Below are 14,401 nucleotides of genomic sequence, written 5' to 3'. Positions count from 1 at the left end.
CAGGACAAACTCCCAGAGCAGCTGTGTCTGTCCCTGGATCCCTGGCAGTGCCCAAGGCCAGGTGCGAGCAGCCTGGGACAGTGGGAGGTGTCCCTGCCATGGCAGGTGGGCACTGGGTGGGCTTTGAGGTCCCTTGAACCCAAACCATTTGGGGTTCCACCATCAGGGCTGCAGCCCCCTGAGTGCCAGAGCTGTGTGCTCCCCTCACTCCATCCCTGCTGGGGCCAGTCACAGCTGCCTTCTGCCTGAGGATCCTGCTCTGTGCTGGACTTTTTCCCAGGAGGGCACCTGAGGGGGCTCTTGTGTTAAGGATGTGATGAGCAGGAGGCCAACAACGGGGTCAGATTGAAAAGCTTCCCTGGAAATCCAGCACGGTGCCTCCCAAGCCTCGGGAGGCTCGGGCAGAGAATGGGGTGGGGTTTCTTTCCTCCTTCCCTCCATCTGTCACCCTGAAAACTGGTGTTGAAAGCAGCTTAAACCTTCATCAGCCTCAGCCCCCAGCTCCTGAATGCTGCAGAGCTCGGTGCTTCCTCCCATACCCGTTACCTTTGTGGCCTAAAGGACTCTCATGCTCTGTCTTTGGGGCTAATAAAGGCCAGCTGCAAAGGGCCAGCTGCCCTGCTGTGCCAGCAGCTCCTGGAGCCCCTGGATTCCCTTGGGAATCGGCAGTGGGCGTTGGACATCCCTCCAGTGCTGCCTCAGGGGTTTTCAGGCTCCCTTAAGAATAGCCAAGAGGTGATTTTAGCCATAACCAGGCAATTCTCTGGTTTTAAATCCTTTTGCATCTTCTCAAACAAACCTTCTGTCTTTGCCTGGTTTTTTTTTGCCTCCTCTGTTTTCTTTGTGCAGCAGCTCTTCCCAGGCCTCTTGGAGCCTGTTCCCACATCCCCGCTCCTTTCCCACATCCCCATTCCTGCCCTGCATGTGCCCAGCCCCTGTGAATTCCAAACTTGGAATTTTCTGTAGTTTTTTGTCCAGTGAAGCCGCCCCAGCTGAGGCTCTGCTGGGCCAGGAGGGACTGTCCCAGCTGGAGGCAGGAGCATGGAGTGAGAACCAGAAAAGGGTAAAGCAGGATCTCTGCAGGGCCTGAGTGCTGGTGCTTTCGGCTGAGGTTCAAATCAGGTAAAATTCACTAAAATTCCCCAACAAGCCAAGCTCCTGCAGGTTTGCAAGTGGTGCTGCCAGATGTGTCAGGCAGTGGCTGGGAGAGCCAGTGCTGAGGGGTTTGGCAAGGAGAAGACACAGCAGGAATTGCCTGGGATGAAATCTTGGCTGTACCTCGGTGAGTGGATTGTTTCCTGAGGGGCATTCACGTGGCTCTGCTGGGCAGAACCTGCTTTAAGAAAATTCTTGGCTTCTTGTCCTGGCAGTGCCCTTTAGTGCCAAGCTGGCTCCTAGAGAGCTGCTGCGTGGGCAGCAGTGCCCCAAAATTCCTGGAAATGTTGGTGCCAGGCTGGGGCTGGGCTGCCAGCTGGGTTCCTGTGGGACTGGGGCTGGGTGGTGGCTGCTCCCACAGGGACATTCCCGGGGCTCCATCACACCCCAGTGCCCACAGCCCTCCTGCACGGGGTGATCCTGCTGTGCCATGGCCTGGTCATCACCTGGGCTCCCTCTGGGCACTGCTGCACAGGGGCAGGCCCAGGGGACATTGCCAGCTCCCTACAGGGCCAGGGGACAGTGCCAGGGATCCTGGGCAGGAGCAAGGAGTGGGGTTTGCCAGGCAGGGTGCAAGGTCCCTGTTAGAGGTCACCAAATGCAGGCAGAGCTGAAGAGAAGCTGATCTCCTGCTGGCCAGCCAAGCTCCAGTGAGGTGCCAGCTCTGGGGCTGGCAGTGGCCCTGGGTGACCTGTCCCTGTGCCTGTCCCTGTGCTGAGCCCTGGGTCCCACCGTGCTCCGAGGGTGGCCTTGGGGGCTGCTCAAAGGCAGTGGCACAGGGGCATCTGGGGTGGCACAGAGCATGAAGCAATGATGCCTTCCCCCTCAGTTTCTCCTTCCTGAGGGGAGCAGGCTCTGCTCAGCCTCTGGATCCACTGGTGCCATCAGATCTGTCACTGCCACCAACTCAGGTAGCAGAGGCAGCAGGCAGGGGTGGCACTGACAGGGTTTTCCTGACCCCAAATCCCTCCCCTGGAGGGGCAGAGTGCAGGTGGGAGTGGGGCAGGCAGCCCTTCAGGTCCCTGTGTGTCCCATCCAGCCTTGTCCCCTCAGTGTCACCTCCTGCAGCACACGGGCCACTCTCACGGGTGTCTAAAGGCCCTTGGGCACCTTTGGAGAAGGGAGGGATGTCATTGAGATGGCCACCAGAGGGGTCTGTCTGGGCTCTGTCTGCTCTGGGGGGCACAGCCCCGTCGGGAGCCCTGCCCAGGGCTGTGTGTGCTGCTCTCCCTCCCTGGCTGCTGCTGCTGGATGAACTCCCCACACTCACTGGGGCTCGAGCAAGGAGCATAAAAAGGGAGAACATCAAAAGCAGAAAGTGGAAGGAGGCCAAGAGGAACGTGGCCAAGAGCCCTTTCCTTCTTTCTCTTTCGCTCCGTGAGGGAAATCCCCCAGCCTGTGGGACATCCCTGTGCCAGACATGGCCACAGCTGTGCCACCACGGGGACATGGCCATAAGGGGGATATCCCTGTGCCAGACATAGCCACAGCTCTGCTGCCATGGGGACATGGCCACCACGGGGACACCCCTGTGCCAGACATGGCCATGGCTGTGCCATCACAGGGACATGGCCACTATGGGGACATCCCTGTGCCAGACACGGCCATGGCTGTGCCACCACGGGCATGACCCTGACAGCAGCTAAGGCCCGGGGAGGGCAGGGAACTGGGGAGGGGGCCCAGGGGCTGCTGGAGGCAGGGTGGGACTCTGCTGGAGCTCCCCCTCCACTGCAGGATTGTCCACTTGGGGTGGCTCCTGCCACCGCCTTTGGTGGCATGGGAAGGTGGGACCCTGCTGGGGGTGCTGGGGGCTCGTCCTGGCAGTGTCCCCTGAAGGAATTGAGCAGGGTGGGGAAGGAGATGGTGGCTGATCAGTGGGGAGGAGAGCAGTGGGTGCAAACACCCCATGGGTAACCCCTGCCACCTCCAGCCAGGTGCCACAGGAGGGCACAACCCCAGCTCTGTGGTGCTGGTCTCTGTCACCTCCTCACTGGAATTCCTGCTGCAGGCAGCTCAGGAAACCCCACAAGGGAATCCTAAGCTGGCACCCAGGGTCACCTGGCAGCTGCCCCAGGGTGTGACCCGTGTGACATCAGGGCTCTGTGACACCCAGCGCGGATCAGTGGAGGCTCCCCAAGGAGCCTGTCTGGGCACGGGCTGCCCGTGCCAGGAGCTGGCTGTGCCCCGGGAGAGGGCACAGGAGGTGCCAGGCTTTGGGCTGTGACCTGGGAGCAGCCACAGTCCTGGCTGTGGTGGCACTGCCAATGCCACAAGTAGCAGGTGCCAGCGCTGCTGGGGTTTGTCCCCGCTTCAGCCCTGCTTCCTCCTCTCACCATCCTCCTCCTCCCGGGGCTGGGCAGTCCCAGAGGCACAGCTGGGCCCAGGCAGGTCCCGACTGCCACCACCCACCCACTGCAGCCCTTGGCACGCAGACTGAGGGGCAGAGCCGTGCTTTGGGGGCAGAGCCGTGCTTTGGGGGTGCAGAGCCGTGCTTTGGGGGTGCAGAGCCGTGCTTTGGGGGCAGAGCCGTGCTTTGGGGGGTGCAGAGCCGTGCTTTGGGGGCAGAGCCGTGCTTTGGGGGGTGCAGAGCCGTGCTTTGGGGGTGCAGAGCCGTGCTTTGGGGGGTGCAGGGCTGTGCTTTGGGGGCAGAGCCGTGCTTTGGGGGTGCAGAGCTGTGCTTTGGGGGGCAGAGCCGTGCTTTGGGGGTGCAGAGCCGTGCTTTGGGGGGTGCAGAGCTGTGCTTTGGGGGGCAGAGCCGTGCTTTGGGGGGTGCAGAGCTGTGCTTTGGGGGGCAGAGCCGTGCTTTGGGGGTGCAGAGCCGTGCTTTGGGGGCAGAGCCGTGCTTTGGGGGGCAGAGCCGTGCTTTGGGGGGTGCAGAGCTGTGCTTTGGGGGGCAGAGCCGTGCTTTGGGGGGTGCAGAGCCGTGCTTTGGGGGCAGAGCCGTGCTTTGGGGGGCAGAGCCGTGCTTTGGGGGGTGCAGAGCCGTGCTTTGGGGGGTGCAGAGCCGTGCTTTGGGGGGTGCAGGGCTGTGCTTTGGGGGAAGCAGGTTCAGGATAAGAGCCCTGCTTTGGGAAGCAGCATGACAAAGGATCCAAACCCACTGAACCAGTTTGGCGAGTGCTGAGGTCTATGGGGGAATGTTGTGCTCATAGGAACTCTCCTGGCATCACCAGGGTCCCAGGAAATGTGGGGTCTGCCCCAGCAGAGCGAGCACAAGGGAAACTGGGGCTGTGTTTGGGGCTCTCCTGGGTGCAGAGCTGGTGTTTTGTGTGTGGAGGGGATGAGTTTGGTCCTGGACATTTTCCTCTTGCAGCAGGAGTGGTGCCACAACTCTGCACTGGGAACAACTGGTCACATCCCCAGCAGCCCCAGCAATCCTCAGCCCCTGGGCTGCTCCTGTCCCCTCCATCCAGCGTGGCTGGAATTGGGTAAGAGGTCTGAGCATCCATCTCTTGGAGCCAGCCCAGATGGGGCCACCAAGGTGATCAGAGGGATGGAGCAGCTCTGCTGCAAGGAGAGAGAACTGAGATTGTTCAGCCTGGAAAAGAGAAGCTTTGGGGTGATTTCACTGAGGCCTTCCAGTGCCTGAAGGAGCTACAAGAACGATGGGGAGGGACTCTGGGCAAGGCCCTGGAGTGACAGCGTAAGGGGGAACGGTCTTCTCTTCTCCAGGCCTGACAGCCCAGTCCTCCACAGGAGAGCTGCTCTCCTCTCCTCTCTCTCCTCCCTCTCCTCTCCTCTCCTCTCCTCTCCTCTCCTCTCCCTCCCTCCTTCTCCTCTCCTCTCCCTCCCTCTCCTCTCCTCCTCCTCTCCTCTCCTCTCCTCCTCTCCTCTCCCTCTCCTCTCCTCTCCCTCTCCTCTCCCTCTCCTCTCCTCTCCCTCCTCTCCTCTCCTCTCCTCTCCTCTCCTCTCCTCTCCTCTCATCTCCTCCAGCATGTCCCACTGGGGAGCAGCAGGACCTGCTCCTCCCCGGGCCTGGCAGCAGAGCCATCCCTCAGGGCACGGCCTGGCACTGTCCCGGGCAGCAGAGCCATCTCTCAGGGTAGGGCTCACCCTCAGGGCACGGCCTGGCACTGTCCCGGGCAGCAGGGCTCCCCTCAGGGCAGGGCTCCCCTCAGGGCACGGCCTGGCACTGTCCCGGGCAGCAGAGGGAGCTCCCCGTGCCCCAGATGCACACCCCAGCCCCGCACTGCAGCTGTGCACAGAGGCCTTTGCATGCCCTGAGGGTGTTTGTTTGTTCCCGTTCCCAGCTGCCCGGGGCTGCCTGCGGTGCTGCTGGGGCCGCGGAGCTGTTCCCAGTGTGGATTTGGTCAGGAACTGGGACCAGGAGTTCTCAGCAGCCCGGCTTTGGGTGCCAGGGCTCCCTGCGCTCCCCGTGCCCAGCACAGCCCTCACTGCGCCCCAGGGCCTGTTCCCGGGGCGTTTCACCCCAAATTCACCTCAGGCACGATGGGAGCCACCATTCGTGTCCCCAGCGGGGCTGGAGCCGAGCAGGGCCCGCTCTGAGCTGCAGCAACCGCTGGGCAGGAGAAGCAGCAAGGAGAGGGATATTCCCTGGAGCAGCAGCAGCTGCTGTCCGTGTGTCCGGCCCTGGGAGCCGTGTCCTGCCCGCAGAGCTGGCAGCGGCCATGGAGCGGTCGGGAGCCGCGGACAAAGACGCGATTGTTGCTGCCGGGGCTCGGGAGGAGCGAGGCTGCCCCGGGGTCTCTGGGCGCTGCCAAGCAGCAGCTGGAGCCCGTGGAAAACAATTGCCCGGTGCCCCTGTGGGCACTGCGAACCGCCCGGCAGCTGGGCACGGGGCAGCGGGCAGGCACCGGGACAGCAGCGCTCCGGGAATTCCCGCCTGGCTTCTGCTGGATGCCGGCAGAGCCCGTGAGATGGGCAGCAGCCGCCCGTCACCGAGGGCTGTGTGCACTTGTCCTCCTGTCGCCGTCCTGTCTGTGCCAGCCGGGCCAGCCCAAAGCATCCCGTGCTCCCGACATCCCGGGTGGGCTCTGAGGGATGCTCAGGGCTGCCCTTTGTGTCACTCCTGCGGCCCGTGGGAGGGAGGGGGGCTGAGGGACAGGGTGGGCATTCCCAGCCCCTTTCCCAGCAGGGCTGCTCCGGTTCTGGCGGGCTGAGACCGCCTGGAGCTCCGGATCCCTCCGGGTCACAGGCGCCGGTACCTCCGTGCGGCAGCGGAGGAGCACCGCGGGGTTCAGGTGAGCACGGAGCCGTGTCACCTGTCCTGAGTGTCACCACCCCTGCGCACTCACACTCACTCACACTCACTCACACTCACTCACTCACACTCACTCACACACTCACTCACTCACTCTCACTCACAGTCACCAGAGCATCTCACGGCAGCGCTGCCCCGGCTCCAGCGGAGCTGCCCCAAACCTGGGCTGAGCAGGGAATTTGCGGCATCCTGGGCATTTCCTACCCTTGGAGCAGGAGCCGGAGCCAGGCGCTGTCCCGGGGCTGTTTCTCTGCACGGAGTGGGCACGAAGCGCTGGCTGCTGCCCGCATTCACACCCTGCTGCTGCCACAGGAGAGCCCCAGGAAAACGCAGAGTGTTTTGTTCCCAGCCCTTGGAGCAGCTTCCTCTCCAGCTTTTGGCTGGAACCAAGGAGGAGCTTCCCTGCCTTGCTGAACGCTGATGGCCAAATCGGGGCTCGGGTGCTTTATCTTCCTCCTGGAAGTGATGAGGAGCTCCCTGCCAGGCCCTTTCTCCTCCCTCACCACAGGACAGCCAGAAGAGTATTTTCTTTCTGTGGGATGATGTTGCTATTGACAGAAGCATGTAGCCACCCACCCACTCATAAATAACTCGGTTATTGCCTAACAGAGCTGGCCTTTGCCATGGTCCCCGTGGATCCGTGCTGTGGTGAGCCCTGCTCCTCTCCCCAGCAGAGCAGCCCAGCCAGAGCTGCCTCTGCAGCTGATCCGGGGCAGCCTGGCTCTCCTGGGGCTGCCTCTCAGTGCAAGACATTTTAATCAGCCCAGGAGGAGAAGCTGTTCCAGCAGAAAAGAACAGAACAGTTCAGCACTTCATGGCCCGGCTGCATGTGCAGGGAAGTTCAGTCTGTAACACTTCAAGGAGCCCAGGAGACACAAGGGCTTCCCGTCTTCTCCCCCCAGCACAATCAGTGCCCTGAGGCACTTCCATGCTCCATCACACTTCCTGTGAGAAGAAATTCAATATTCAAATAACAGCTGCCAAGATTTGTGCCAATGGGATTATTTCAGCGCTGGAACGTGATCCTTTGTGGGGTTTGTATGTCAGCATGGACAAACTGGGCAGAAGGTGCTTTTTGGCAACCCCTGAGCCTTTCTCCCACAAGTAAATAATGGAATATCCTGAGTTGGAAGGGCCCACAAGGACCATGGAGCCCAGCTCCTGAATGAGAGGTGCTCGAGGTGGGGACAGGAGAAGCAGGGATGAAAGGCCTGGTCTTTCTAGAAGTGTAGGTTTGGCAGCATCCTGAATCCCTTCCTGGTGTCCCTCCAGCCCCACAGCTCCCATGGCACACAGCCAGCAGTAGGACCTGCCACAGCCACCCCCAGGTGACAGAGAGCAACATCACCCACTCATTTCCACACCCATGGCAGGGGCTGGTGGGAGACGAGTTTGGAGGTTCCTTCCAAGCCACACCACTCTGGGATCCCGTGCTTCCATGACTCCCTGAAGAAACAATAGCAGCAATCCCTCCTGCACATGGTTACAGAGATGTATAGACCCAAAATGTCTATTTTACGCTGTCTCTTTGTTTGGCAGCTTTAACTGCTGCAGGATTAATGGCCTGGAAAGATTAGAACCAGACAGAGCTGCTGTGGGGCTCAGCTGAAGCTGCTCCCCCCGGGGCTGTGGTGAGGCTCTGTACAATATCACGGTGCCATCTCGGGGCTTTGGTTCCATTTCCTCTGCTGGCCTGGCAGAAAAGGAAATATTTTATTCTAATGAACATCAGTGCTCCAAAATATGCTGATTGTTTTCAGCTCAGTGCATTTCAGTGATAAATGAATAGCAGCAAACAGCCAAGCCCCCCACACGTGCCTTTTTTGGGGTTGAGCAGTCAGTTGTGGGTGCTCCAACCCTCCCTAAGAACAGCCTTGCTTTCCCCGAGCTATTCTTGCAGTTTGGGCCTGGTTTTCTCTCTGAATAGAGCCTGTCTGCTGCCAGAGAACAGATGATCTCCTCTCTCTCTGTGCTGGAGTGTCCTGGCTGGGAAGCCCTGAGGGATTACCAGGGATAATTTGGTAATAAATAGCCATATTTGTAATATTTGGTTACAAATCACATCCTAATGCGCTTTAATAATGGGGCGAGTTTACCATGCAGACAAAAAATTTTCTCTTTCATCACAAACCTCTAGGATTTCTTCTCTTTTAATGTAATCCTAGAGAAACCTTGCACACAATCCTTACTCCAAAGGTCTTTCAGCACCCAACCAATTCTGTTGTTGGTTCTCTTCTCCCAGACCAAAGCCTGACTTGGTGGCAGCTCACGGAGAGTTTGGTGCAGGACCTTGTCAGCAGAACCATCAGCAAAGGAAAAAATGGTTTCTTTTGCCTGCAAGGCACCATCCCTGCAGTGAAAGGAGAGGATTGGGAAGCTGCAGGGGCTCCTGTGGTCCCAGTTCCTGGGATCTCCCCAGCTCCAGCCCTTCCTGTCAGCTCTGATGAGGACCAAGGAGGACCTGGGGGTGTTATGCTGGAATTCCAGTTTCTGAACAAGTAAGGAAAGTTTCTTTCAGTGTTTCTTGGTTTTATCAGTCTCCATTTCATGGTGAAGGTTTAAAGCTGGTGAGGAAGAGCAAGGCCTTGCTCCTCTGGCCCAGCCAGAATATAAACAAGGAGTCACCTCTGCTAAAACACCTGAGTGCATTTGTGGAGGCAGCGAGTCTGGGCTGTAATTAACACAGGGCATAATTACACTCATGGCAGTGAAGAAGGCAATCAAGGGCACTGCTGCCCTTCTGTCACCTTTCCCTTGAGCCCATGGCCTTGGTCACATCCCAGAGCTCCTGGAAGAGCCTGCCCAGCAGTTCTGCAGTCAGGCCCCTTTCCCCCGCCTCAATTCCTTTTTATTTCCTCTCCTGTCTCTGTGCAGCTCCTGGGGAGGAGTCAGGGCTGGGCTGTGGCTGCTGGAGCAGGGCAGGAGCCCAGGGTCACTGCAGGGGGGAGCCCTCTAGGGACATGGGGACACAGAGGGACACACAGAGGGAATGGCCTCAGCTCTGCCCTGGGGGACACAGAGGGATATGAGAGGGAATGGCCTCAGCTCTGCCCTGGGGGACACAGAGGGACACAGGGAGGGGATCCTGGTGCTCCTGGGTGATCCTGAGGGAGGGGATTCTGCCCCTCTGCCCCTCAGGTGAGACCCCACCTGCAGAGCAGCCCCAGCCCTGATCCAACAGCACAAGGACCTGGAGCTGCTCCAGGGCTGGAGCCAGGCTGGGAGAGCTGGGAATGTTCCCCTGGAGAGGAGAAGGCTCTGGGGAGAGCTCAGAGCCCCTGGCAGGGCCTGGAGGGGCTCCAGGAGAGCTGGAGAGGGACTGGGGACAAGGTATGGAGGAATGGGACAGAGGGAATGGCTTTAGCTGAAGGAGGGTACATTTAGATTGTTTATTAAGAGGAAATTCCTTGCTGAGAGGGTGGGCAGGCCCTGGCACAGGTGCCCAGAGCAGCTGTGGCTGCCCCTGCATCCCTGGCAGTGCCCAAGGCCAGGCTAGATAGGGCTTGGAGCAGCCTGGGACAGTGGAAGTGTCCCTGCCATGGCAGGGGTGGCACTGGAGGATCCTTAAGGTCCCTTCCATCCCAACCACTGTGGGGAGGGAGGCTGGGAGCAGCAGTGCTGGGAGGCTGCAGAGCTCAGCTTCTGGAGCCCTGGTGGGACACAGCAAGGCTCATCCCAGCTGCTTTCCCCATCCTGCTTTTGCAAGAGCCCTGTCTCCATGGGAGAACCCGAGCAGTTCCCCGATGTAACAAGCTCTGTTGCAAACCTGCACTCATTCATTAATGCTCAGGCTGCTCTTAGTCCATCCCCTCTTTAATGACTCCCTCTCACCAGTGCTTATTTGGGACGACTGTGGGAAGGTTTTGAAACTAGATACAGGCTTGGCAAAACACTCATTATGGCTGTGGCTCATCTTCTCAACCCAGAAACTGCATCTTCCCCCAGTGCCCCAAATCTGCTTCCATTTGCTGAAGCAGCATTTTGACATTGAAGTCATTTGGTTCTTTTCAGTGGTTTCACATTTGACTTCTCAGGTTTCCTGAGGAATTTGTTGCAGACTTAATGTTTAATTGTGCTTTGGTAGGTTGACAGCTCGAGTTTAGCAAAAATGCTGCTAATGTTCAGATCTGGAATAATTTAATTCCCAAGCAGATGCTTTCCCAGAGGAATGGATTTATTCAGATACTAATTTTAGGGAAATGCTTGGGCTGGTTACAACCAGCACCACTCTGTCAGCATGTAAAGCTCTGTGCAGTGCGTTCCTGACACTTGTGACAAACTGATTATCCCTAATTCTCCCTTCCAAAGACTCCACGGCCAAGGAGAGGAGACAGCAGCCATGGGAGCTTGTTCTCAGAGGGAGGAGAATTAATTCACTGCCTTTGAAAACTGCTCTGAGGCCAACTCTGGCAGAAGCCATCCATTAACGAGGAAAGGGAGCGATGTCCACGTGGGACACGACTTCAAGCAGATTCCCTTTCCAAAACTGCCTCTGCAATGAGAGATTAAAAGGCTCTCTGCTCCATGAAACCAAGCACTGTGAAGGTTTCCAAGTGCTCTCCTAGCAGGATCTGGATGCTGTCCTGGCCTCATCTGGGTTCAGATGGGGTTTATAGAAGCCACAAGCACAGCCTGCAGGGTTTTCAGCTGAAACCCTGTTTTCTGCAGGATTTTAGTTAAAATCTTTTATCAGTGATTTAGTAACAGGCCTGGAAAGAACTGCACACAGCAAAGGCTGAACTCCAGCAGCTCTTCCATGGACTGTGGGTGCTCCTCTTGGAAGGAATGGCAGCCTGAAGGTCACCCTCAGGGACGTGCTGAGACACCTTAAATGCCTTGTCCCAACTGTCTGGGCACTAAATGACCCCACAGCATTCCAAACTCCCCGTTGCCTCTACAGTTTCTCCTGTTACCTTAGTTCAGGTTCAATCCACTCCACGTGGGAATGTTGCCCTGGAGAGGAGAAGCTCCAGGGAGAGCTCAGAGCCCCTGGCAGGGCCTGGAGGGGCTCCAGGAGAGCTGGAGAAGGACTGGGGACAAGGGATGGAGGGACAGGACCCAGGGAATGGCTTTAGCTGAAGGAGGGTACATTTAGATTGTTTATTAAGAGGAAATTCCTTGCTGGGAGGGGGGTGAGGCCCTCCCACGTGCCCTCAGTGAGTCTGTGGCTCACAGACTGGGCCAGCCCAGAGCCTGGGCCAGCTGAGGACCAGAGGATTTGCTCCTGAGCAGAGACTGCACTGGGTGCCTCATTATGATGTGTAACGACCTTTAGGGACTGGCTTTAATTAGGGAAAGGATCCTTGAGTCATTCAGGCTCCCCAGCCACCGTGTCCCCCCTTTCCCGTGGCATCCTGATGTCCTGAGGGTTCCTTTGTCTGTCACCTTCATCTCTCCCTGACACGAGTTAATTGCCACAGAGCTCTCTGATCTTCACGACTCTCCTGTCATCTTCCCCTCTCCTTCTCCAGGAGCTTTTCCCAAGCTTGCTCTGCCTGTACCGTGCCCTGTTCAATGCCTGATGCTGGCACTGAACGCCTCTATTTATAGATGTCTTCAGCACTTATTTCTTTATCACCTACTTGGTGTGGCATTTCATGCCCTTCGCTTTCCCAGCTGCCACAAACCTTCTTCACATTGGATAATTTGGGAGTAGTTTGGACAAGGGGGGCTTTGATTCCTTCACGGTTTGTTTTCTTCCCCTAAAAAGCAGTTTTTAATGCAGACACCACTCCACAGCTGAGTGCTGCTATTAGGGATTCATTCAGTTTACCAAAAACTTGAAAACAGCTGAATTGGGCTGTTTGGTTGCCTGGATCCTTGGCTGGTGGATGCTTCCAATTATAATCAATTCACAGAGGTGGGGGCCTAAATTTTCCTTAATTCCTGCCTGTCTGCTGCCCTGCTGTTTTCTGTGATAAATCCTCTTGGCTGCAAAAATTCAAATGCCAAGATATTACTTAAGATCAGTTGCCAACAGCCTCCTCTGCTGGGCCCTCAGACCTGCCTGCTCTCCCCAAAGGCTGTTTTATCTCTCAAAATGCTGGAAAGGGGCTGTCTCTCAGTCTTTTTGCTTCTGCCATTGCTCAGACTTTCTAGTTTTCTGCCTTTTTTGAATTTCATAGCCTGCCAAGATTTTTTTCCCCTTGGATTATCATTATTTTCCATGCTTTGTATAACAAGTTGTATTCCTATTCCAAGCAACTGCAGCACATTCACCCCCACCTCCTTAAAGCTGCTCATTTTTGGGAGATGAATAAGAATTTAAATGGGATTTCTCCCCCACAGTACTGAGAGCTGCTGTCATTTCCCCCAGCTCTCATGTCTTAAAAGCAAGAGCAGAAAGAGATGTAGAGAAATCATGGCAGTTTGTGGCCTTTGAGCACAAGCTTTGGATATTATTGACATTTCTTTTCCTTCCTGCAATGATGGAATTTCACAATCAGGTCTCCAGGTCTGCTGTGGAGTCTCAAGGGAAGAAATCTCCTTCTAGAGCCTGTGTTTACATTGTCTCTTCCAGAAAGCTGGGCTTTACCAACATGGTGATTAAATTAGATGACAGATTGAGTTTCATCCTTCGGCATTTCCAGGCAACTTTTAATTCCCCTGTCAGCCACCCTCTGGCTCAGCTGTAACTGGAGCAGCTCTGCTGCAGCCTGTGCTGCACTTTCACTGTGCTCCTTGGGACCCTTTCTGCAGTCACACCCTCACCCCAGCTGTCCCTCCCTTGTCCTCACCCCGGCTTTGGATGGGAGACAGCTCCTCAGAGTTCCTCGCTCTGCCCCAGCCTCAGGGCTGAGCTGATTCACTCTGCTCTGCTCTGCTCTGGCAGCAGGGGCTTGGGAGCAGAGACAGGAAACTTTTCTGAGCCTGGAAAACCTTCCTGGTGAAGGGATTGGTGTGGAGGGTTCATGTTCCAGGGCTGTGGAGCTGCGTGGGATTCCTTACCTGGCACTGGAGCTGCCAGTCCAGCCCAGCACGGGCAGCTGGGGCCGAGGGGCTGCCAGGGACAGGAACCAGCTCTGGCTCCTCAGGGGATCCAGAGGAGGCCATGGAGCTGCCCCGAGGGCTGGGCCCCTCTGCCCATGGCAGGGCTGGAATGGGATCTTCCTCAAGGTCCTTTCCCAGCCAAACCAGGAATTCTCCACTCAGGCAGAGCTCTGCCCTTGCTGCTGAGGTGACACTGCCTTTAATCCACACAGGCTTCTAGCCTGAAAAGGTGTTTTTCATGCAATTTCCCTGTGCAGCTCATATTTAAAGCTGCAGCATCTGCATGAAAGCCACACACCCTTTATTTGCATGCCTGGAGTGCTGAGTGTGCAGGACAGGGCCAGCAGTGGCTGCACAGCTCAGGAGGAGCATCACACATGTCCTTCCCAGCACCCCTGTCCTTCACAGGCTGCATGCAAATGGCCTGGCTGCCCAAACTGAAAATAAACAACAGAAAATGCCCTGGGGATTCTTCAGGCAGCCAAAGTGCCCCCAGCCATCCCCATGGCCAGGGGAGCTTCATGAGGGTCAGGTTTCTAAAGGGGCATTTCCAAAATCAGGCCTGGGCACTACTGTACACAGTGTCCTGACCTCTGCCAGGCTGGAGCAGGAGGAACACGGTGCCAGAGACTGAAGGGAAGGGAGATGAAGGGAGATGGCAATATTGGAACACGGATGAGTGATCAGGAAATGCATGGAGACAGCCCAGCCTTTCCAAAGGCAATTCTCACAGCACTGCAAGATTCAACAGAGTTCACCAGGAGCAGGAGGGGCACCTGTGGAACAGAGGAGAGCACGTGGTGAGACACTGAGAGATCAGCCACCTCAGGAGAGGTGAGAAATGATGTGATGGAGCCAGAGCAAAATCTAAATGGCCAAGGGAGGATGCAGCAGAAAGCCTCCAATGTTTTTTCTGTTGTAACATGGAAACAGAGGAATTAGAAGGCAGGACCACTCCCCTCTGTAAGCTATAGCCACGAGGAGGTGCTGTCCCTGGGTTAGGAGGACTCAGAAAGAAGTGGATTGTTGGGTCCC

Source organism: Camarhynchus parvulus, chromosome 2, assembly GCF_901933205.1.
Source record: "Camarhynchus parvulus chromosome 2, STF_HiC, whole genome shotgun sequence".
Classification (NCBI taxonomy): domain Eukaryota; kingdom Metazoa; phylum Chordata; class Aves; order Passeriformes; family Thraupidae; genus Camarhynchus; species Camarhynchus parvulus.
The sequence above is the reverse complement of the archived record's forward strand: the minus strand, read 5'-3'. Positions refer to the sequence as shown.